Below are 26,568 nucleotides of genomic sequence, written 5' to 3' on the forward strand. Positions count from 1 at the left end.
TAAATTAAGCAGAATCATCAGTAAAGGACAGCAGGCAATATTTTGGAAAGTTAAAATAATTTAATATTCCAGAATCATAGTTGAGGTGCAAGTTCAGCAGCAGTAGATCCAAACCACCATGAGCCCAGTATTCTCCTTTGAATTAGATTCTCTGTAATTCCTTGGACAGCCCCTGATTGTAGCAGTTAACTCTCCCAGCCCAGACACTCCTAGAGATACAAGCTTTTTCTTTTTTTCTTTATTCCCCTTAAGCACACATCATTAGAAAAAAAAAAAAAAAAGGAGCTAGCAAAAGATTTTTATGTTCTAACCAGATAGAGAGAAAAAATGACTTCAACAAAACCCAGTAGCATAATTTAAGCATAATATCAGCTAGACAAAGGAAAGCTATATTTTAGTAGAATCCTGCAACAGTGGTCCAACTTTCAAAGGATTCAGAGCCAGTGGTTTTACATGCAACACACCTTGAACCAGGGACCCAGCCACTCAGATGCCCTGAACTGGGATCTAGCCATCCAGGTGCCCTGAGCTGGGGGTCTACCCATCCAGCCAGCCTGAACCAGCCAGACATCCTGTGCAAGTGGTCCAACAATCCAGATATCCTGTGCCAGCAGTCCAGCAATCCAGACATCCTGCGCTAGTGTCCAGCAATTCAGACACCCTGTGCCAATGGTTCAGCAATTCAGACACCCTGTGCCAATGATCCAGCATGCCAGACACCCAGAGCGAGTGGTCCTGCCTCTGAAATTATGACCCCCATGGCAAATGGGACCACGGAGAAAGGGGCCTTTAAGGGGGGTACTGTCAGAGTTTTGCCTGTTTCATAGCCTCATTTTGCTCTGAGTCTGCTAGCTGTGGCACTTCCCCACCAGCAGAGGCCTCCAGTGATCTCCATTCAGAGCTATCCAAGCTATCACCTCACTGGCCTTCTGCCTGTTGTGCAGCCTCCTCACCACCAGGGGACCTCAGCGAGCTTCATCTCCAACATTGCCAAGCTCCTCCTCACTGCTTGCACCACACCCAAGCTTCAGCCCTATGTAACCCAACCTTGCCCATTCACATTTCCCTCTTCATAGAGTCACCTTTTGCTCTCTGACCTGACAATTCTTGTCTTGTTCCTTGTCTTTTGGCCTCTAGGCCTTCTTGTTCCTTGCTCCTTGCCTTGTGGCCTATTCTAGGCCTTTCCTTGCCTTATGTCCTCTGGGCTTGCTCTTCACTTGTATCCTGACTTATGGCCTTCCAGGCCTTTCTGTACCTAGGGGGCTTTGGGCCTATAGCCTAGTGGCCTTCGGACCTTCAGCCTTGCTGTCTTCTGGCTTTTATGTTCTTTGTCCTGTGTTGTCTTGCCCAGTCCCTGTCTGCTCTTGTCCTGTCTGCTGTGTCCAGTCCTGTCTTTGTTTGGTCTTGTCTTGCCTTGCCCAGTCTAGGATCCTATCCCTGCCTTGCTTCTGCCTTGCCTTACACCAGCCCCAGTTCATGCCCAGTATCCTTGCCTGTTTCTGTCTATACTAACCTCAGTCCATTTTCTGTGTCCAGCTCCAGTATCCAATCTTTTTTTATTTTATTTTGTTTATTAAATTGTCTTCATTTACATATAAAATAAATGAAAAGGAAAATCTAAGGCAATATAACACTCCAGAAATATTCAAATATCATATCAAAACAAATACTTAGAACTAGTCCACATTAATTAGGGGACCCTAAGTAGTCCAGTATCCAGTCTAACCCTGCAGTGCCAGCCTTACCTTTTTCATCCTTGCTCATTCAACCTTGCCTTATCCAGGCTTCCTTAACCTTGCATCAGTCTGTACAGTCTGTCTAGCCTTGTTTCAGCCTGTCTAGCCATGTTTCAGCCTGTCCAGATTCACCATGATATATTGTCACTTCAAAGACCCACTGGTCCCCAGAACCCAGGGCTCAACCTGTGGGGGAGGAGGCTAGCTGGGTGGAAGACAGGTCCTTGTCTAGTCCAGGGTCCTGCCTTGCAGTCCTGCACCACTCCTGGAGTGGTTTACCCAGATTCCAGCAACCATGGCATGTGTAGAACTAGGGATCATGAAATTAAACTCCAGGGGTGATCACTCAGAACCAACATCAGGAAATATTTCTTCAAGGAGAATGTGGTGGATGCCTGGAATGCCCTTCCTGAAGAGGTGGTGAGGTTCAAAACAGTAAACAAATATAAAGGGCATGAAATAAACACTTGGATCCCTAAAGGCATTTCTAACCTCTAGCCCTAAAGGCTAGAGGTTAGAAATGAAGAAAAGAGTGCAAGGGAATAACCTGTATGGTAGGGATGTGCAGAGGAACGCCATACGTTGCATTCGGGATTTGTATTTGTTGGGGGGCAGATACGTTGCATTCAGCAAGGGGGGCCCTCGATACATTCATGCATTAATTCTTATTCATTTCCCAGTTAAAATTGAATTAACTACAACCCCCCACCCTCCTGACCCCCCCAAGACTTACCAAAACTCCCTGCTGGTCCAGCGGGGGGTACGGGAGCCATCTCCTGCACGCGGGCCGTCGGCTGCCAGTAATCAAAATGGCGCCAATAGCCTTTGCCCTTACTATATCACAGGGGCTACTGGTGCCATTGGTCAGCCCCTGTCACATGGTAGGAGCACAAAATGGCACCGGCCATCCATTGCTCCTTGGTAAGCCTTGATGTTTTTGACATCAACATCACTCTATGCTTTGGGCCCCTACATTTATGGTCCAGGGTACTGATATATAGACATTAGGGATCAAGCACAGGACATCTTCTATAGCCAAGTTGAAAAGCAAAGCACATATAAACAGCATTGTCTGAATTATCAAGAAGGCTGCTTATCCAGTAAAAATGTTGCAAGCAGTAATTTTGTTATGGGTTTGACAGTTGGTTTTGATTGTAAACATTACTAACCTCAATATAAGGCTTGGGGGGTAACCAGCATGGAGAGGTAATTACTACCCTTAAGAGAAACATAGGGGCAAACTACATGGAAGATGGACCATTTGATCTTTTTCTGTCGTCATTACTATGTTACTATGTTACTAGGATTCATTCAGAATATACCATCAGTATGGGGAGGAAACATAATAGCAATATTATGGATTTTTAGATCCCCCATGTGGAAGCTACTGAATAGTAATCTCCTCTGACACTTAAAGCCTTGCCACCATTTTACTGTGTAGATTCCCCCATTTCTTTTGCAGCGGCAGCAAGTCTTAGCTGTCCTCTTATTTTCTGTATTAAGTTTTTGTCTCAATGGATCCTTTATATTTGGATGGGAGTTTCTTTCAACCCTCCCAATCCACTCTATAGTCTTCAATTATTTAATTTTGGAGTACCCAATAATTTGGGACTCAGTTAAGCTAATGTAATTTCTGCTCTACGACCAACTGGGAGAGGTTCACTTCAAGTAAGATAAACCTGTGATCAACAAGATGCAAGAAGAGGATGACTTTCAGTCATTCTGAGGAGAAAAAGGAGGAAGGGGAGAAAAGAGAGGAGTTGAACCCCATTCAGGGCCCAAGCTATAGCTACAGAAGATTTGGAGGAGTTACAAAGTATCATCCTGATACTGAAAGGGAAAGGAGGAGAAGGACTTGTGCCATTCAACTACAGAGAGGAAACTAAAGAGTTCAGAGGAAGAAACTCAGAGGAGGAGGTAAGAGATAAAATGACTGTGTCATTTAAATTCCACCTTTGATACTTCACTTATATTGAGAGGGAAGAAATCAACCTGCCCTAAACCAATGGGAAGAAAGAAAATTATCATCTTAAAACCTGATTCAATTGGCTTTAACATCATAAAGGCTGCACAGGACTTTAAAGACATCACAAACGTATATATAGCACATCATCAAAAGGGAATCAACCAGCTGTAAAGGACTTTATAGTATCATCTCACAACCTATCAGTAAAAAGCATTGTTGGAAGCCACTTAAGCTTCCAGCGTGTTTTCCTTGTTTGGTGACTTATCTGTCTTATTATGATCACTGTGGTTATACAAAAACTGAGAAATGGGAATTAAAAGTTGCAATGCGAAGGACCTTGAAATAAATCTTTCTGACTGTAGGTAAGTTTTAGGTTTTCAGGAGTTGTCTGTACAGGGCACTTCCGGTTAGCCCTCCCACTTTCCCTCACAATCCTAAGTTCAGGAAAAGACAACGTTTTCTCCACAGAATAAGATTTTTATTTATCAGATTTGGCAGGATTAGCATTTAGAAGATAACAACAACACATGTCTCTAACATCCTTGCTACTAAGCACCAGTTTACCCTAAAGAAAGTTCTGTACCATGGGTGGTTTCAAACATGCCATAAACCTTAGCCTGCCTAATATATTAACACTTATGGCTAACTTATTTACCCCGGGTCCCAACTTCAGGTGAATTCTCTCTGTTTACCTCTGAAGCAGGCTCTGGCTGGAGGTCTGAAGTTAGGACCCGAGATAAGTGTGTTAGCAAAATATACAACGCCGACCTTGGTACCATCAATGAAGCCAACTTCGATGTTTTTTTTAATTCAAGAAGGCATTTTTATGTGCATTTAAAAAAAAACAACTCATAAAAAATTATATAACTTTATGCTACCATGACATTTTTCTTTGAAATAATGTGGGTATGATTCAAATAATGCGATCGATGATTATACTTTATATGCCTATTTAGACATTAGTCATTAAGAATATTAATGCAGTCTCTGGGTGAATTTATGAAGGTCATTTATACATAATTTATTTGTGTGCACAATATTGACTAAAATTCATTTTTAATATTTAGATAAATATGGCATAATGGAGAAGAGTCAGCATGGTTTTAGCAAAGAGAAATCTTATCTTTTTATGTTCAAACTGTTTTATTGAATGTTACATGTAATAAACTACATACAAACCACCATCACTGTAAAACAACTCAGACAGTAATATAGAAAACATCGTATACAAGACAGCAACATTAAGCCAGCATGTAATCACATTATGTTCCAAGAAAAGAACCTCCTCCCCATCCCCACCCAAATGCAACAGCCGATGTTCTCAGATCAATCCAGGCCCCAGGGAGCATTATTCCTTTGCTGCCCTGGGTTCCAAAGGCATATTTGGGTAATAAGAAAGGCTGCTACACGGCATCCCCTACTGTGTCCCTGCCCAACTCCCTTCCCACAATACTCCCCTCCCTCCCACCCCACCCGCCAGAGATCAAAGTCACATATTGGCTAAGTGTCGCCATGACAGAATTATTAGCCGTTAAGTACTAAACTTCTCGTTCTGTGCGGTAATGATTGCAAATATGGTTCCCAGATCTATAGAAAGAGGTTCGGTGTCCGGGTGAGCTCCTAGAGGACAAGTTCTCCATTTGCATCAGTCGGTGAAAATGGCTTCGCCACCAACCTTCTAGAAATTTTTGAAGGTGCAAATAGACATGTAGATAGATAAAGGTGAGCTTTTTAATAAAGTGTATTTGGATTTTCAAAAGGCATTTGACAAAATCCTTCATAAGATCCTCAGGAAATTACAAAGTCATGGGTTAGGAGGCAGTGTTCTGTTATGCATTGGGACTGTTTTGAAGGCTGGAAACAAAAGGATAGAAGTAAATTATCATGTTTCCAAATGGAGAAGGGTTATTAGTAGAGTACCAAAGGGATTGGTACTGGGAACTATGTTGTTTAACATATTCATAAATAATCTGGAAAAGGGAATGATAAGTGAGGTGATCAGATTTGAAGGTGACCCAAAATTATTCAGATTTGTTAAAAAACCAGCGGATAGCGAGGAACTTCAGAAGAATTTTCTGAGGCTTGAAGACTGGGCAACTGATTGTCAGATTACATTTACGAGCGAATTTTAAAAGGCCTGCGCATGTAAATTTGGGGGTTATGTGTGTGGCCAGGCCCTGTGCGCACCGTGCACACTTTTTAAAGGGCCCCGCCACGTGCATAAACCTCGATACGTGCAGAAGTGCCATTCCAGCTAAAAGGGGCAGGCTGGGCGGTGTGGTCTGGATGGGGAGGGGCGGAGGCCAGCCAGGACAGTGGCCATTAGACCCTGTCCGGGGCAGGCGTGTGTTGGCAGCTGGACGGTGCATATAACTTACTTCTGCTACAAAGGAGCAGGTAATCTAAAAAACAAAAACAAAATGCTAGTTAGGGTTAGTTTAGAGGTTGGGGAGGAGAGGGGAAAAGGGAGGAAGGATAGATAGGGAAGGAACTGGGCAAAGGCCTGATCGTGTGCCGCGCATAAATTACTCCTCCCCCCCCCCCCCGTGCGTGCATGAGTCCTGACCCGCTCGCACATGTGTGCGCGGATTTTATAATCCAGCATGCATGTATGTGCAGGAACCAAATTTTATAACATGCTCCTTTTAAAATCTACCCTGGAAAAATATCTTGAAATCCTGTGGATTATATGTTGAAATCCTAAGCTCTGTGTGTGGTGGAGGAAAAAGTAAATATTATGTTAGGAATGATCCAGAAAGGAATGGAAAATAATACAAAAAATATAATGTTGCCTCTGTATCGAGCCATGATGGTACCACACCTTGAGTATTATGTGCAGTTTTGGTTAACCTATCAGAAGAAAAGCATAACAGAACTAGGAAAGGTGACAAAAAATGATAAAGGGAGTTGTGCATCTCTGCTATGATGAGAGGCTATGAAGGCTTGGGCAATTCAACCTGGAAAAGAGACAGTTGGGAGGGGGCATGATAGAAGTTTTTAAAGTCATGAGTGGGGTGGAATGGGTATATAAAGAATGGTTATTTAATCTTTCAATTAATATTAAAACAAAGGGACATTCCATGAAACTAGGAACCAGAGATTCAAAACAAATCATAGTGTAGAGACCCCTTGGGGAGAAGGCAGGTCTCTTAGGCACAAGGAGGGGCTAGTTTAGGTGATGCAGTTTACCTTCAGAAGGGAAGGAAGTGTGTCATGTGTGCTCTGTGTGTGAGGCCTCCATTCTGACATAGCAGCAGTGAGGCACACACCATGCCAGTTCCTGTAATAGGCCTGGAAGGAAGAGGGATGTTTAAGAAGCTTTGTACAGCTTGTTCTGGTTTTCTCCATTTTTTTTACCTGTTCCATTCCTGGCAGGCTGTGTTCCTGCTCAAACTGGTCAGGAGGGTCTGTATACCTTTTTGACCTGCATAAGAGGAGGTTACAGCACCCATTATGGAAGAGATCCTGTTTCAAATTGTTTCAAGTTGTATTTCTCCACCATTGAGGAAAAGGAGATTTTTTTTTCTGCCCCCTTCTTTTCCTCTGAGCTGGAGACTTTTAGTAACCGTTTCCAGCAAAGGCTTTTCCTCCTAAGAGGCCAGCTTCTGTCTTTTGAAAAGGAATCATCAAGGGAGAAACATCAAGAGATCCCCAACTGGAGTTTCCACTCCAGGACATAGGACACTGTCAGTTGAAGTTTGGGATTCAACATGGACCTCAGGTACAGTGGGAAGGGGCCCAGTCACTGCAGTATTCCCCAGCCACCTTAGGACAATTGTCTTTCCTTACAATGGAGGATACGAATATTCCAAGTCCCTGCCTGGAGGGACATTTCCACAGATTTAGAGAGCATTCAAATCATGTCTCGTGTAAATCTGAGAACACTGGAAGTATCTGGAACCTTTCTCCTTTGCATCTATTGATTCTTTTAAGAGGAATTACAGTAAACCTTAATTTGAATATCTATCCAGTAAGTCCTGCCTGGTTTGTCAGTTTACCTGTCCCAAAGAGCTATGGTAGCACACACCCATGGGAGAACCCTACTGTGTGGGCCAAGAGGGTTAGCCTTCACCCCCACAGAAAGGGCTCTCACCTTGGGATTACAGGAAAGGGGAATGAGGAGTGTGAAGACAACTCCAGTTATACATTCTTTTATGGTCCTTCAGGATATGTGCCATCCACCAAGAAAGGGTTACAATAGAAAGTACTTTTTCAGTCAGTATACTGACAAGCTGTGAAATCTGTTGTCAAAGGACATGATCAAAACGATTAGCATAGCAGGGTTTAAAGAGGTTTGGACAAGTTCCTGGAAGAAAAGTCCATAGAACATTATTTGCCAAATAGAATAAAGAAAACTATTGCTATCCCTTGGAGTGAGTAATGGGGAAATAGATCTACTCTAAGGGATCTGCCTGGTACTGGATTGGCCATTGGGCTCAATGGACCTTGGTTTGACCCAGTATGGCAATTCTTATGCTCTTAGAAGCAGGTATGACTTTGATATTCCATTCCAGTAAAGACAAATAAGCACCAGAATTAATAAATCTATTAAAAAAATCTAAACATATATATTGTATGACTGAACCTGAAGTTTCTGGAAAGGATACAATCAGATAAAGTATTTCCTGGCATTACTTCTTATAGAGAAGTCTCAGTAAGACATTATCTATAAACCCATCATCTAGTAGATTTTCTGATATTTTATTTATTTCTTGATTTTCATTTCCATATTCAGCTGCCGGATGTGATGTTTTGGCTTTTCCTTTTAGAGTTGCAGAAACTAGGGATGTGCAGAGCAAAATTTTATGTTCATATTTTTTATGTCCGAAAGGGGGTCCCACTTGCGGCCAATATGGACATAAAAAAAATCCAATGAGTTGGGTATATGTACATATGTGCAAAAAAAAAATTTAAACCCCCTCACCCTCCTTAATCCCCCCCCCAGACTTACCACAACTCCCTGGTGATCGAGCGAGGAGTGAGGACGTCATTTCTGCAATCCTTGGCGAGAAGCATGTGACGTCGGTGGCACGTCGAGTGACGCGGCGTCACGTGATTCCCGGCTCGTTCGCGCCGGACGGCTCGTTCGGCCCAAAAAGAACTTTTGGCCAGCTTGGGGGGGCCTCCTGACCCCCCCAAGCTGGCCAAAAGTTCTTTTTGGGCCGAACGAGCCGGGAATCACGTGACGCCGGCGTCACTCGACGTGCCGCCGATGTCACATGCTTCTCGCCAAGGATTGCAGAAATGGTGTCCTCACTCCGCTCCATCACCAGGGAGTTGTGGTAAGTCGGGGGGGGGGATTAAGGAGGGTGAGGGGGTTTATATTTTTATTTTGGCTCAACAATCGCGATTTCCCACATATCGAACATATCTATGTTCGATATGTGGGAAATCCGATCGTTTATGTCGAATCAATTTTTTAAGTAAAAAAAAAAAATGAGTTGCGTTTCACTAATGCGGTCAATCCGAATGCACACCCCTAGCAGAAACAATTTGCTAGCATCACTGTCTGTCCATCGGTCTAAGAGTATACTTTAAACTTTAATTTCAGGAAGCTGTAAGCACCAAGAACCTGTAGATTGGAGCCCAATAAAAGTAATCCACATATTTAGATTCTCAAGTCATAACATGAATACTGAGAACAAGGTATTGAAATCACTGGAACTTACTTAATACAGAGCTTTTGCTAGGGATGTGCAGAGGGACGCCATATGTTGCATTCGGGATACGTATTCGTCGAGGGGCAAATACGTTGCATACGTCCATATGGCGCCCCGATACGGTTATACGTCTAATCCTATTCAGTACCCGACTAAAATTAAATTTACTACAACCTCCCACCCTCTTGAACCCCCCAACACTTACCAAAACTCCCGGGAGCACTCTCACACCCTCGGTACCAGTTCAAAATGGCACCGATAGCCTTTGACCTACCATGTCACAGGGGCTACTGGTGCCATTGGTCAACCCCTGTCACATGGCCATCGGCGCCATCTTGTGCTCCTACCATGTGACAGGGGCTGACCAATGGTGCCGGTAGCCCCTGTGACATAGTAAGGGCAAGGCTATCGGCGCCATTTTGATTCTTGGCACCCGACGGCACGAGTGCAGGAGATCGCTCCCGGACCGCCACTGGACCCCCAGGGACTTTTGGCCAGTTTGGGGGGCCTCATGACCCCCACAAGACTTGCCAAAAGTCCAGCGGGGGTCCGGGAGCGACCTCCTGCACTCGGACCATATTGCCAGTACTTAAAATGGCGCCGGCGCTACCTTCGCCCTCACTATGTCACAGGGGCTGACAGTCGGCCCCTGTGACATAGTGAGGGCGAAGGCTAGTGCCGGCGCCATTTTGAGTACTGGCAGCTGCTAGCCTTCGCCCTCACTATGTCACAGGGCCGTTGGCGAAAGTAGCGCCGGCGCCATTTTGAATACTGGCAATACGGCCCGAGAGCAGGAGGTCGTTCCGGACCCCCGCTGGACTTTTGGCAAGTCTTGTGGGGGTCAGGAGGCCCCCCCCCAAGCTGGCCAAAAGTCCCTGAGGGTCCAGCGGGGGTCCGGGAGCAATCTCCTGCACTCGTGCCGTCGGGTGCCAGGAATCAAAATGGCGCCGATAGCCTTGCCCTTACTATGTCACAGGGGCTACCGGCGCCATTTTGAAACGTACCGAGGGTGTGAGAGTGCAGGGGATGGATCCCGGACCCTCCGCTGGACCACCAGGGAGTTTTGGTAAGTCTTGGGGGGGGATCAGGAGGGGGGGTGTTTTTAAATTGGCGGCCGAATAATTCGGCGAAAATTCGTTGTATTCGTGGGGAATCGCAATACGTTTCGCTTCCCCATGAATACAACGAATATTGGCACATCCGTTGCGGATTGCCAATACGTAAGGACCGAATGCACACCCCTACCATTTGCCACCATGTTAAAATGAGATAACTGACTGAGCTGCTTCTGTATGTTGCTTTATGACTTTGGGTCAAAAATACATACGTAACCCCATGCTGGGGTACATGCACTAAAAGAGGGTCTGATGGTGGGTTTCTGAGCCTCACACCAGTCTTTGTGGGTTCAAATTTGTGAAAATAATGGTCAAGTAGATGGTGTAGTGGACCACTGTCCAGAAACCAGGTCAGAATTTTCTCATTCTGGACAGGAAGAAGTACCAAGCCTTCCCTTTCCCCTCTGTGGTCATCTGACTGTACCCGGAGCAAAAATCACCACATAGCCAGCTAAGAATAACTTACCTGGCTAACAAGCATTTTCACTGATTGCAGCTTAGCCAAATATGTAGGTTGAACGGCGGCGTGTAGCCGGATAAAAAAGAAGGCGTTTCAGGGCATGTTGGGGGGCGTGACCAAAACATAACCGGCTGTGTCACATTTTCAGCTACTCATGACGTGTATCCAGCTAATGTTAGTCCAGCTGTTTAGATGTTTGCAGCAGCAGCCCTTTTAAAACAGCCAAATAATGTTGCCCGGATTTCTGGCTTTACCTCTAGTTGTAGCTGTTCATAGATACAGAATGTTACCCATTTTGTGGAGGTGGCACCAGTGGCAGCAAAGGCAACGGGCAAGGCAGCAGAGACAGCAGGCAAGAAGAAGATATAAACCACAAAGGGTCTACACAACCAGAATAAACTATTTTGACTGTTCAGAAGAGCAAATGTTCACCAGGAATCGCTTGTTAAGCAAACTGTGTTGGATATCTGTAGCCGGCTCCAGGAGGTTCTACGGAATACCACGCAGGGAAATCATGCTATGTATACATCAAAGTCACCATAGCCTTGCCATTTTTAGCCACTGACAGCTTCTAGACTAAAGTAGGTAATACTACTGGCATAACCCAGTCAGTCACATCCCAATATAGACAGCAATTTATAACACCAACCTTTGGCATTTTGAAGACACGTTTTAGATGTCTGGACAGAAGAGGGAGTGTGTTACTATACAGCCCGGACAAGGTATTTCAGATATTTGTGGTCTGCATTATTCTCAACAGCATAGCTACAGTAAGATGAATCCCATCACCTGATAAAGAGATATTATCAGACAGTGACACTGAATCTGACACTGAGCCAGAAGCAATCCACAATGATACACATGCTCGAGTGGTATCCCATGCTATAAGAGCCTCATTGAGTCAAGAACATTTTTTGGTGAGTATGATAACATTATTATATAATGTTATATGTAGTGATACACTTGAATAGTGTGCAACTATGTTTTCCCTTTCACCCAAACCACCCACTAAACATCTCCCTGTCCGACTCAGCAGCATTGGATGGCATGGGGTGGCTATCCTCTTCAATCTCATCCAAAGAAGGAGGTGAGTCTAGGGGCTCTTCCTTTCGGTCTCCTTTCACCATCATCTGCTTGGCCTCTGAAGAAGGGCTTTTGTCTGGCGTGGCTCTCTCAGGTGCTGCTGCTTATTCTCTATCCTGCTGCATGGAAGGCCCTGCCATGGGCTCACCAGCCTCTTGTGTTCTTCTATAGAAAAAGAATAAAACACATACAGGTGTTAATGGTACCACTCTCAGGCACTAGTAATGATCTGGCTGCACAAAAGTATGCTCACGTTTAAGGTATATGGTATGGCTGCAGTAAAATTAAATTGATTACCATATAGTCATGCATTAGGTTGCTGGTCTGCTGTCTATACACACAAGAACAACTTAGCACAATATTGTAAAAGGATCACTTTGTGCTCTAGCAGTCCTGACAGCGTCCAGGTCAGCCACACTCTAGATGGTTTACCTGATTCATGGACTGTAGGATCTCTTCTTCAAGGGCTGTTAAAAGAACTCTTTCTGCTAGAGGGCAGAGGAGATTGGCTGCCTGCTTGTTCTTCACCAGCTTCCAAAGAACCCTCTACTTCTTTAGATCCTCCACCTCCCTATTGCGGTGGTGTACTGCATTGACCTGTCTGACAATGTTCCTCCAGGCTTTGAGTTTCTCTATTGCAGTACTATTACCAAACAATGTTCTCTGGTTCTGTTTGATCAAGGAGACCACAAGCCTCATTTCAGGGGGCTAAAATTGACCTTTTTCTGTCCTCCACTTTGAGATGCCATCATTGAGATAACACAGAAAGAGGATAACTGTATACTTGACTAGGTTTAAATATGGCCGGCTAACTTGATTATAATGAGCAATTGGCCATCCTAAAACCTAAATTATATTATAGACGATTCAATACTGAATATCACCAATATTCTAATATGCCTAGTGTGCAGATAATTAGGCACTTTACTTAGGTGAGTATATTGCATACATAGCTGCCTATAATAGAAAACCGGTCAAGTATGTGAATTTTGTTATACATATATATCCATTTATCTGCCTGTTTGACGATTACTATAATGTGTATTACAGGATATTTATCCAGGTGTGAGTTACCTTGATGATTAAAATATTGTCATCTATGCTCTACTATTCAATGGAGACAGAGTTGCTGAAGGTATGGTAAAGTGATGCCAGGTGTGTATGCTTGCTAGATATAGGATGCTTTAGGTTGCCAAACATTCATGTTAAAGAGGTTTGTCCTTTTTTATTGATCAAATGTTTTACGAGACCTATATAAGTACATGGTAATCTGAGTAAAGACAGGAATTAGAGTTTGGGTTAGACACAATGTTATATGCCAGTAATGGGGACATAGAACAGAATAGGTGAACTTTGCCTCTGGACTATACTTTAGCTGAATCCTATTGATCCTGGCTCTGTAAGAGATCACATGATTTCAAGTAGGAATAATTTTCAGTTTGCTAATGCACAAAACATCTGAAGAAGGGAATGATATAACACCACGGATGTTCCATGAATCTGACCTTAAACAGTATATATGAAAAGGCCAGCCTCCAGACTATAGCACAAGTGGTGACCTGCCTTGAAAACCACTTTTTTAGATATATTGCCATTGATCAGCTACATCGAATCTATCTTGAGCTGGTGGAAAAATAATGTGTTTTAAAAATATGGAAGAGGTAAGGCTTTGAAGCATTTAATATGTTAGGATCCTTTCCCATTGTGTACCTGAGTGCTTTGTCAAGCATGCAGCTAATCTACAATGGAATAGAGATGGGCTTCGTTTTTCTGGGCCGGGTCGGGTTTCAGTTCAGGCGCTTTGTGGGAAAATTTGTTTCCCACGGATCGTTTTTCGGCAAAAACGAAGCTGAAACCTGAAACCGGAAACCGGAAAAACAAATTAAAAAAAAAAAATCCGATTTGGAAAAAAAAACCATCCCAACCCTTAAAATTTACTGTATTACAACCCCCCCACCATCCCGATCCCAACCCAAGACTTACTAAAAGCCTTGGTGGTCCAGCGGGGTCTCGTGAGCAATCTCTCCCTCCGGGCCGTCGGGATGTTGGGCCTGCTACAAATCAAAATGGCACCAATGGCCCTTTTCCCTTATGATGTCACAGGGGCTACCGGTGCCATTGGTTGGCCCCTGTCACATGGTAGGAGCAATGGATGGCCGGCTAGTGGGGGTCCTGGAGGATCTCCTGCATTTGGGCTGTCGGTTGCCAGTATTCAAAATGGCGCCAATAGCCTTTGCCCTTACTATGTCACAGGGGGCTACCGGTGCCATTGGTTGGCCACTGTCACATGGTAGGAGCACAAGATGGCGTCGGCCGTCCATTGCTCCTACCATGTGACAGGGGCCGACCAATGGCACCGGTAGCCCCTGTGACATCATAAGGGCAAAGTGCCGTCAGTGCCATTTTGATTCATAGCAGGCCCGACAGCCTGACAGCCCGAAGGGAGAGATCGCTCGTGGGACCCCACTGGACCACCAGGGCTTTAGTAAGTTTTGGGGAGGGATCAGGATTATGGGGGCGTTGTAATACAGTAAATTGTAAGGGTTTTGGGTGTTTTTGTTTTTTTTTAAATAAATGTGCCCATCCTCCCCTGCACTAACCCGAAAAACGAATTTTCCCCAATGTTCGGGGAAAATCTTTTTCGTGGTTCGCATCCCCCGAACCACGACAAATTAGGCAATTTCATTGAAATTGCCTAATTCATGATAAACGAATGCACATCTCCACAAAGGAACATCACTTTGATAGGTAAGAGCTGATCTACTGAAAGATGATGTTACCACATAAATTTAGTTTACCTGTGTTTCCTTGTGACATTTTGTTAGGTGACTAGTAATACTGTAGTGATACAAAATTAGGTTATAAGTTCTACCTCTCTATGTGTGTATACTTTCATGCCATCATGTGTTGTTATGAGATCTTGTTACAGCTGGGTATTGTGGACTCTAGCCTCTTTATAGATGCCACCTGCATGTACTGGCCTCGTGCCAAAAAAAGGAATCTTGCTAATAATGGTATAATATTATTCAAGCTGGCTTTACTCACATCGATCTGTTGTTTAGACATCACCTTGGCACATAATGAACCTCATTGCAGACAGTGATGTATATATCTAATGCATGCACATAGTCAAGCCTTCAGTATCTTGATTTTCCCCTAACACAGTACTGAAATATTGCGTATAAGTGGCTGCATATATTAATATTTCATGTCCCTGGGATTTACTTAGGGATATTTTGTACCCCCTGATGATCACAGTCACTACAGTGTTGATTCAAAACATTATGTAAGCACATACTTTGGGGGAGTGTGTGCTCCTGATGCTGGCATACAACAAGACTACATAGCTGACTTATCTAACATTGAAAAAACAGGTTGGCTGCTGAAGTACAGGCCAGATATCAGTCATGCATTTTATGTGAACAGTTAAATGGCTGTGTATATAAAGTTTAAAAAATAAAAAATATGAGGTATCGCTATTGGTGCATATAAATGAGGCAACTTAATATATATTTCAAACTTCCCTATGTAGTGACATGCCTGCAAGAGTATACAGCTCTGTATGTAAAGATAAGTTGACCAATCTTAGCTGTATGTGGAATGATGGAAGTGGCAAAGGTTACAAGATTATGCATGTAGACTGGAAAGCCTTGGGATGAATTTTAAAAGTGCAGTGTGCCCCAAAACTGGGAGATACGTGAGTTTGTTCAGCCGGCATGCACCAAGCGGATTTTAAAAGCCGCCCATGTACAAATAAGAAGTTGCAAAAAAGGAATGGATCATGGGCAGGACATGGGTGTTCCAGGACTTTTCCAAACCAAAAGAACAAAAAGAGTCTTATTCATCAAGACTAAACATAACAAAAAGACCCGTTATTTCTCGATGCTGTGTCAACTATACAATTTCTTTAAAATGAAGGATGCTGCATCAGCAAGCCAGACAACGGCAGTGGTAAAACTTGCCGTCCAGACTACTCGTCACTTGCAGCGTATTATATCAATTTTTATATAATGTGTTTTTTTAAAGTCCCATTGAAAAATGATGATTGTAACAGTCACAAAACCTTAGGGACACACATCTGTGCCTTAAACCGTGGTTGAGAAGCCCCGACAACGGCTGGTGTTTCGCGATGGCTAAATTGCTTCTTCAGGAGTACTGTTAAACTTCAATCTCAGGACAGATGCTTCTTCCTGGACGTGAACGTCTCCAAAAGATTTTTCACGATATGTGGGACCAGATGTGGGACCAGATGGGATTTTCTTGAGTACATTTGTGACTGTTACAATCATCATTTTTCAATGGGACTTTAAAAAAACACATTATATAAAAATTGATATAATACGCTGCAAGTGACGAGTAGTCCGGATGGCAAATTTTACCACTGCTGTTGTCTGGCTTGCTGATGCAGCATCCTTCATTTTAAAGAAATTGTATAGTTGACACAGCATCGAGAAATAACGGGTCTTTTTGTTATGTTTAGTTTTGTTCCAGGACTTTAACATGAACTATGTGTGTAAAGTATGTTCGTACACAAACACCTGCTGGGGCTCCCTGCCATGTAACTTTCCTACTGCTATGGATGACGTGTAAGTAATAAAATATAAAAATCTAGGCTAGTCAGTGGGGTTTTATTTATTATTTTTATATACTGACATTCAATCTGAGATATCACATCAGTTTACATTCAGGTACTGTAGGTATTTCTCTATCCCCAATCTAAGTTTGTACCTGAGGCAATGGAGGGTAAAGTGACTTGCCCAAGGTCACAAGGAGTGACAGCTGGACTTGAATCCTGGTCTCCTGGTTCATAGCCACTGCTCTAACTACTAGGCTATTCCTCCTCCTCCTGTTGAGGCTAACAGGGTAAAAGGGAGACTATTTTACTAGGAGATCAGAAAGTCCTATCCCTTTCCTGAGCGAACTGGAAATGAACTGGGGAAACTGGTAATTGTGTTAGCACGCATGTCTAATAAAATCCCCCCACTTTCATGGTAGAGGCAGCATTTGTGCACGGATGCATAACTCCTTATAAAATTGTGTATACATGTACGTGCATATAGGCCATTTTATAACATGCACATATACGCACGTATGTTATAGCAGCCAGTATACACGTGTACATGTGCACCCACATGGCTGTTTCAAAGTTATTGTCCATGTATACAATGATTTGATCCAATTTTGCTACCATTTATAATAATAATAATAATAATAATAATAATAATAATAATAATAATAATAAAACATCATATTTTTTGTGATGGGTCATTGAGGCCCTATACAGGACAACCTCTCTAAACTGGGAGGATGCGACATTACACAAAAGACGGTGTTTGGCATTGCATAATAGACGATGTTTGCGCTCCTTGTCATTTTCTCTCCTTTAAACTAGTAAAAGAATGTTTTACTTCTCAGGATATGCAGCAGGTCTACTTGGTGCTTTGGCAGCCCATTACTTAAGCCATTTAGGGAGATAACAGTTAATGACTTATCTTGCAGCCTTAGTCCAAAGTTGCCATGATTTCCACATAGAAGGCTGATAGCGTGAAACACCCACAGAGATCTGTGTTTTATTTTGTTCTCAGGCAACTAATTGATGTCCATGGAAAGTCTACTCTGGAGCAGCTTGATAGAGCTCAAAAATCTTTTTTTCATGCTTTATATCCTATAATTGCAGACTAGGCATGTTATGAGTGCATATTTTTTGAAAACCAGTTAACATTTGTAATCAGTTTTACAGGCTAATGATGCATTATTTTCATGACTGAGCATATTATGTGTTCCTTAGGAATAATAAGCTTCTGATATCAGAGTACTGTATGGAGAGAAGATTCTATTGTGTTTAATAAACTGAAATATATTGCATATACAGAGAAGACTGTAGACTTCATTAAACAAATAAACATTTATTGTAATGGCACAAATAAGAAGTGACTCCTCCCCCAAATGAATATAACATAATACAGCCCCCACCCAGACAAATATAAAATAAAACACAACCACCTCCAAATATTACAAAGAAATAGGGCTTCACAATGTTTTTCTGGAGGCACACATATGCAGTGGCGGTTTCTGGATATCCATCATGAACATGCATGAATAGAGTTATACATATAGCACAACAAATCGTATGCCTAGCTATCTCATGCATGTTCATAATGCAAATCCAGATTTCCTGACTGGCTAGGTATGCCTCCAGGAGAGGGTTACAAAAACTAGCTCTGACCACACACCCTCCTCCAATGTTCCTCACCTACACTCCAAACAACCCACATAGCACAATTCCCCCCCTCACCAACATACACCCCTCAAACCCAGCATGACGTCCATGGCAACAGTGGATTTTTCACATTGGGCCTGCACAGTCAATAGACCACTTTGGAAGGCCCATGCACTCTTTCAGCTCACTAATTTCCAAGGTGAAGGCAGGTGTCTCTATATGCTTTTGTATCTCCCTCACCAAGGAAATGACAACTCCATATAAAGCTTGCAGTTCCCTGACAAGCTCCTGGATGAGCCTGGTGTCCTTAGTCAAACCTGAGGTGAGGATTTTCTTGGATCCTCCATGTCATCTTCATCCTCATCATCCTCCTCTTCTCCATGCACTAGCCTCCTGCTCTACTTCATTTTCCTCTTCTCCCTCTGCAGTAGCCTCCTCCTCCTCTTCTCTCTCCCTTGAGTTTTGCTGGCTCTCTGGATACTGGTCACCAGGGGTGGAAATTACATCAGATACTGATGACACTCTCTGAGAAGCTGCTGACAGGGACAAATATGTAAACTAAGTATTCTTATCAGATGTACCATGAACATTAAAAATCAACTACATCTCGATTTTAGCTGATGGACTAAATTGGAGGATAACCATACAGAATCCTAAACCTAACTACATAGGCCTTATATTGTAAGATGTGGAGATATAGATCCTAATAAAGATGTCAGGCAAGCCTACTATGTATCCAAACCCCTATGCCTCTAACATTTCACAGTTCTGTATGTTGAATAGATGTATATAATGAAATGGACATCTTACCAACATGTATTCCTATTTAAGTGTTAGTGTTGCTAACTACCAGTATTGATAATGCAAACCCTTATTACAGCATGTACAGCATTGTAGGTGTGTAGGTTCATCCAAAGTACCTTGTTTTTTCAGAGAATTTCTGTTTAGGCAGGGAAAATAAACTAACAATACCTTTTGACACAAATAGCTTGGCCATTATGGCTCTCCAGATGAACCTTATATTGGTTGAGTTTTTCAATATTTAGGGATGTATCTAGCTCTTCTGGATGAATAGACATATCTCGGAAATAATGTTTCACACAAGATAGCATGTCAATGATGTGTGACATAATGCTTTATAGGATATACAGTATGCTATACTCTGCCTTGTTAACCACTTGCTTTATCTACCACCCATAGGGCTAAATTGATGTGTGCTTCTTAACCATGTTTATTCAAATTTGAAGGAAACCATTTAGTACATAGTGCAAGTAGAGATCAAATTTTACTGTGTCCTGACCTATTAAACTTATGCCATTTGTTAGGTGTGTCGCCATCCATACTGAATACTTAAGAATATAAGAACATGCCATACTGGGTCAGACCAAGGGTCCATCAAGCCCAGCATCCTGTTTCCAACAGTAGCCAATTCAGTAGGGGTGTGCATTCATTTGCAAATTATTGGAAATCCACAATGTATAGGTCCATATTCGTTGTATTCGTGGGTTCACGAAACGTATCGCGATCCCCCACAAATCTAATATATCATACATTTTATTCTTTTGGCGTACTCGCAGTGATTTCTAAGCGGCGGTTTGAAATAGGAAAACACCATTTCGCTGTATCCATAGCCAAAAACCAGCCCTTTCCTGTGAGGCATCACTGACCTCACAGGCCTGTCACAGAGTGGGTCGGACAGGTTGTCAAGGAGACCAGAATGCAACATATCAGCGGTAAGAATTTTGGCAATGCAGCCAATCGCGCTCTCACTCAGTGGTCAGTGACACTTTTGCAGATGACCCAGCACTATATATACTTAAGCACGCGGCATGCCACGCACTTTCTTTGCAGATGAGATGTGGGGAGGTGGTCTCTGCAGAAGGCAGCTGCACTCAGAGCTAGTCTGAGTTCTCAAATCTGTATTTAATTGCTAGCTAGGCTAGCTACTTGTTGTGACCGTCGCTGCCCGACGGCTTCACTCCGCCTACCTTTCCTTTTTGGCGACTCCTCCTGCTCCTCACGGATGTTTGGCTGCTGCGGCGTCCATCTGCCGTCATCTCCAGCATCCCCGGAATGGCTTGGGCACTGCCTCCCGTCATGCTCTCCAGGTACCTTAGGGCGCGTGCACCGCGCTGCCCTCATTCTTATTTCCTCATTGGTGCGTTCCTCAGGGGTGTCCCCCTGTGATGACATCACGCTGCCCGGATATTTAAGCCTACTGTTTCTTGCTAGCCGTTGAGTTAGCAAGGGTGATCTTATGGATGGGATTCGATCTCCATACCTAGCTACTCTGCCTTCCAACTTCCATTGTACTTTCTTTCTGCTAATGAGGTACCCGCTCCTCGGGGCCTCTTTGTTTCTTTCAGGTCTCTATCAGGTAACCGGTACTCACTCCTCGAGGGCCCGTGTTCCCTGCATCTATCTCCTCTTCTACTTGGAAGAATTCGCTACAGACATTATCAGTGAGTACAACTACCATCCACTCCTCAGAGCTGTATCCCTGGAACCAGGTACTCGCTCCTCAAAGGCCTGCCCCCGTTCCAGCGCCAGTGCCATCTCCTACATGGAACTGCTGTGTGAGTACTTTCCCAACGAGTCTCTCTACCTCCAGGGATCTGGTACTCACTCCTCAATGGCCAGCTCTCCTTATCTTGGGGCTTCTCCATACTTGAGACTCTGTGAATGTTCTATTGTACTCATTTTCTCTGTTCTCTCCACTACAGCACTGCTATCGGTGGAACTGCTGTTCCAGCGCCCTGGGGAATACTAGCCCAGCCGGGCTACATCTTCCACTCACTACTGCCACCTCTGGTGGCTTCTCAAACTGTCTAAATAAAGAACTATCTGTGTTTGGGTGTCCAGAGCTGAGCCTGACCTGTGGCCCCTCACGGGACTTCCCGCCGTGGGCGTGGTCAGCTGCCACAGTGTCCAAGGGTCCACCCAAACCTCACTAACTATAACACTACTTCGATAGAAAAACATATTTGTTCTGCATTTGGCTGCAGTGCCAGCTACTAGCCCGGTTTTTTTACTGCAAATATTCTTATTGATCTGAGACGGTTTCTCTCTGCCACTGAGAGAAGCTGGCAAGCTGCTAGCTAGCACTAGCGGTGGAATTTTGCTGCTTATTTTACCCCCTGGGGTAGGTTGCAAGCAGCATTTGGGTGTTGTGGGTGGGTGATATATTCAGTTTCAAGCTAGTTTGACAGAATTGCTATTGGAAAAGATATTTCATTGATTTGTTGCTGTGCCAAGCAGGGGTATTTTGTTAACTGCAATAGTTCGTTTTATTGAACTCACTGTCTCTCTGTGCTCTTTTAATCAAAGAAGGCAGTGCACTGGGCATCAGTGATAGTGGGCACTGGGCAGTTTTGCAGACTCACATATATTGGGACAGCAGTGCTCTGTGAAGCCAAATCCCCAGTGTGCCTCTTTTGTAGTTATAAGCTCGGTGTGTGCACACACATTACATTAGTGCACATCAAGGCACTGTGCCTGTGGGCAGGCAGTTTAGCAGACTCATGTATATTGGGAGAGCACTGCTCTCTGAAGCCAAATCCCCACTGTGCCTGTGGGCAGGCAGTTTTGCAGACTCACATATATTGGGAGAGCACTGCTCTCTGTAGCCAAATCCCCAGTCGGCCTCTTTTGTAGCTACAAGCTCAGTATGTGCACACACATTACATTACTGCACATCAAGGCACTGTGCCTGTGGGCAGGCAGTTTAGCAGACTCACGTATATTGGGACAGCGGTGTCTGTCCAGGATTTACGTCTCTAGGAGGGTTTGACCTCGAATGCTGTGCCTATCCATCCAGGCCTTATGTCCCTAAAAGGGCTTGACCTCTATCCTCGATTGCTGTACCTGTCCATCCAGGCCTTAAAAGTGCTTGAACTCTAATGCTGTGCCTGTCTGTCCAGGCTTTATGTCTGTACGAGGGTTTCATCTCTAATGCTGTGCCTGTCTGTCTAGGCTTTTCGTCTCTATGAGGGTTTGACCTCGAATGCTGTGCCTGTCCATCCAGGCCTTATATCCCTGCAAGAGCTTGACCTCTATCCTCAAATGCTGTGTCTGTCTGTTCAGGCTTACGTCCCTATGAGGGCTTGGCCTCTATCCTTGATTGCCTTGCCTGTCCATCCAGGCCTTATGTCCCTAAAAGGTCTTGACCTCTATCCTCTAATGCTGTGCCTGTCTGTCCAGGCCTTAAGTCCCTAAAAGCATTTGACCTCTAATGCTGTGCCTGTCCATCCAGGCTTTACGTCTCTATGAGGGTTTGACCTCGAATGCTGTGCCATTTTTAAAGATGGTGCCGGCTGTCCACTGGATGGTCCGTGCCATTTTTAAAGATGGCACCGGCCATCTAGTGCTCCTACCATGTGACAGGGGCCGGCCAATGGCACGGTTCACCTGTCACATGGTAAGGGCAAAGAGCCATCGGTGCCATTTTTATTAGTGGCAGCCAACAGCCTGAGAGCAGGAGATCACTCCTGGGGCCCACTGGACCACCAGGTAATTTTAAAACGTTTTTGGGGGGGTCAGGAGGGTGGTGGATGCTAAGGGAGCGGTTTTAAAGGGTCGGGTGGGTTTTTTGTTTATCGGCCGATAGCCCGAGCACAAGAGAACGCTCCCGGGACCCCTGCTGGACCACCAGTTAATTTTAAAATGTTTTTGGGGGGGTCAGGAGGGTGGTGGAGGCTAAGGGAGCAGTTTTAAAGGGTTGGGTGGGTTTTTTGTTTATCGGATCGGGCGCAGCCGATAAAAAAAAACCGATCGGGCCAGCCAAAAAAAAATGCACGATTTGAATCGGAATCGGAACCAAACCGATTCCGGTTCCGATTCACATCTCTAATATTTATAAACTATCTGGAAATAAATACGACGCGTAAGGTAATCAAATTTGCAAATGATACAAAATTGTTTGGAGTAGTTAAATCACAAGCAGATTGTGATAAATTGCAGGAAGACCTTGTGAGACTGGAAAATTGGGCATCCAAATGGCAGATGAAATTTAATGTGGATAAGTGCTAGGGAAAAATAACCTATGCTATAGTTACACAATGTTAGGTTCCATATTAGATGCTACCACCCAAGAAAGAGATCTAGGCATCATAGTGGATAACACATTCAAATCGTCGGTTCAGTGTGCTGCAGCAGTCAAAAAAGCAAACAGAATGTTGGGAATTATTAGGAAGGGAATGATGAATACAACAGAAAATGTCATAATGCCTTTGTATCGCTCCATGGTGAGATCCCACCTTGAATACTGTGTATAATTCTGGTCGCCGCATCTCAAAAAAGATATAATTGTGATGGAGAAGGTACTGAGATGGGCGACCAAAATGATAAGGGGAATGGAACAGCTCCCCTATGAGGAAAGACTAAAGAGGTTAGGACTTTTCAGCTTGGAGAAGGGATGGCTGAGGGGGGATATGATAGAGGTGTTTAAAATCATGAGAGGTCTAGAACGGGTAGATGTGAATCGGTTATTTAGTCTTTCAGATAATAGAAAGACTAGGGGGCACTCCATGAAGTTAGCAAGTGGCACATTTAAAACTAATCAGAGAAAGTTCTTCTTCACTCAATGCACAATTAAACTCTGGAATTTGTTGCCAGAGGACGTGGTTAGTTCAGTTAGTATAGCTGTGTTTAAAAAAGGATTGGATAAGTTCTTGGAGGAGAAGTCCATTACCTGCTATTAATTAAGTTGACTTAGAAAATAGCCACTGCTATTACTAGCAATGGTAACTTGAAATAGACTTAGTTTTTGGGTACTTGCCAGGTTCTTATGGCCTGGATTGGCCACTGTTGGAGACAGGATGCTGGGCTTGATGGACCCTTGGTCTGACCCAGTATGGCATGTTCTTATGTTTTTATGTACCCTTTTCCTCTGAGTTCCTAGGTTCAATGGCTTAGATTGTAAGCTCCAGTGAACAGGGACTGCCTGTTTGTATGTTTGTACAGTGCTGTGTATGTTGTGTATCACTATAGAAATGTTAAGTAGTAGTAGTAGTAGTAGTAGTAGTAGTAGTAGTAGTAGTAGTAGTAGTAGTAGTATAGTAAGTATGTGTGATATACAAATTACTACCTTTTTGACTCAGCCTTATATATAATCATTGGTCAATTGTCAAATTTTTTTTTTCAATTGATAATTGATAATTTATTAAGATTTTTAAACATTATTACAATGTATCAAATCAAAGAACAAATTTTGACATCAAGAAATTAATACATACGTAGTTTTAAGAATAATAATCCAGACCAAAATTTCCTAGTCCACAATAAGGGAGGATAAATCCAGATAATTAACTAAGGAAAAATGTAAATTCAAACTTTACATCACTGGTCAATTGTCAATTTTGCCGACACTGTACACTGAGTCCTTGAAAAAGAACTGTTGTTTGAAACATGGTCCCATGTTGGCGTTTTTTTGGATTATAAGGCTTCTATGTTCATTTGATACAAGCAGCGTTAATTCTTCAAATTAAGTTAAGTTGAACTTTAATTCATTCTTATGGTCTAGCAAAGAAAAAATGACTAAAAAAATATGTTCACCACAATTGACCAATGATTATATATAAGGCTGAATCAAAAAAAAAGTTATATTACTCTACGATGAAGCCTATTATGAAGGTCAATATTATCACAAGTGTCTATAATTAGCATGTTGGTATAAGTAGGCACTTTTGGTATTTCATGTAACACATCGAGTACACACCAGAGTCCTCAATCTTCAAACAGCAGTGTTTACATGATATACTCAATGACATACAAACTACTGACATATTTACAATATATGGATGGTGTCACAAACAGCATCACATATGTGATACAATGCTCATCTATGTATATGGGTCCAAAGTGATAACTATCTGTGTTCATGACTACCTTTATGTTACTAACCTAACACCTTTTAGGGGGAAATAAAATGCTTGTTGTGCAGATATTAAGAACTTACCATCCTGAGGCTGGGCCTCTCTTCTGAGTGCTTGTAAGAGCTCTGGTTCCTTTTCACTCAATATCTGGAACTTTAATTTTAGCGCTTCAATGTCCCGGCGGCTGTGACTTTGACTGTTGGAGACATAATGTAATTACTGTCAGATATGTACCTGTGTTAGACCATTATGGTGTTCTCTGTGACTCAGAACAACACTTTCTGGATGGAATTTTATCTCAAACCCATAAAGATTAGCACTTTTAATAAACTATATGAAAATCTATTGGTACTATTACACCTATTATATGTTTGGCACATGACCTGGGGCTGCATGAACATTGCTGAAAGTTTGCTGAGGCATATACCTAATTTGTTGGCCTACAGGGTGCTGAGAGAACCTTCACACTACATCTTAAATCAACCGTTAGCCCTACTATGACATTGCTGATACAGTTTCCATTCTTTGTCTAATTGTAGCAGATGATTCCTGAAGATCAGTACATGTTATTTCTCATTGCATTCTTGATGCCAAAAGTTACTCTTATATTCCATCTGCTCTACAACCAGGTAGCTGCCATGCTTGTCTCACACTTTAGGGAATGAGCCATGAAAAAAGTGGCATTTAGCATTTCTTCCTCAATGCTAACAACCTGCACATGTATAGACATTTTTCCTCTATGATTTTTATGTCCACCTCTGCATCTGAACTACACATACCTCAATTTTTCACACAGAATATATCACTAAACTGGTGCTTCCCTTCCATCATATATCTATATCTACCTATCTATCTATCTATATCTATATCTATCTATATAGATATAGATATATATATAAATAAAGGATGATACCCCATTATTACATTGTCCCACTTTCCTAGGGTTGAATAGTTGACCAGATATATGTCCTCTTCTTGATATTTCCCCTACGCTTTCCTGGAGGGTAGAAGATTCTTTCATGGGCCAGGATAAGCTTGTCCAAAAGAACTTTCTCGGAAGCTGTAAAGTTTGCTTTCCTTCACCTAGGAACCATTTTGTTATATGATTTCCCTGTAGCTAGAGGTACTGTCCTTCAAGGGGTACCAATTGCATGGTTTCTTCATGTATCCAGCTATATGTGTTATAACCGGCTATAGTCCATCAGTAGCCATTTAGGTACTCTATCCAACTATGTGGCAATTTTGGAATCTGAGTGTTTATGTACTCTATCCGGCTGTATGGTGATTTCAGAATCTGAGGGTTTATGCACTCTATATGAGTATGTGGCGATTTTGAAATCATACCTGCACTCCCCAGACAAAATCCCACACTCCCATATTGAGCACAACCTTATTATGAACCAGGGAACACTCCTCCTAGAAATCTTGTCTCTCAAACTATTAAGTAAAGAGGCAT

This window comes from Rhinatrema bivittatum, chromosome 2, assembly GCF_901001135.1.
Source record: "Rhinatrema bivittatum chromosome 2, aRhiBiv1.1, whole genome shotgun sequence".
NCBI lineage: Eukaryota > Metazoa > Chordata > Amphibia > Gymnophiona > Rhinatrematidae > Rhinatrema > Rhinatrema bivittatum.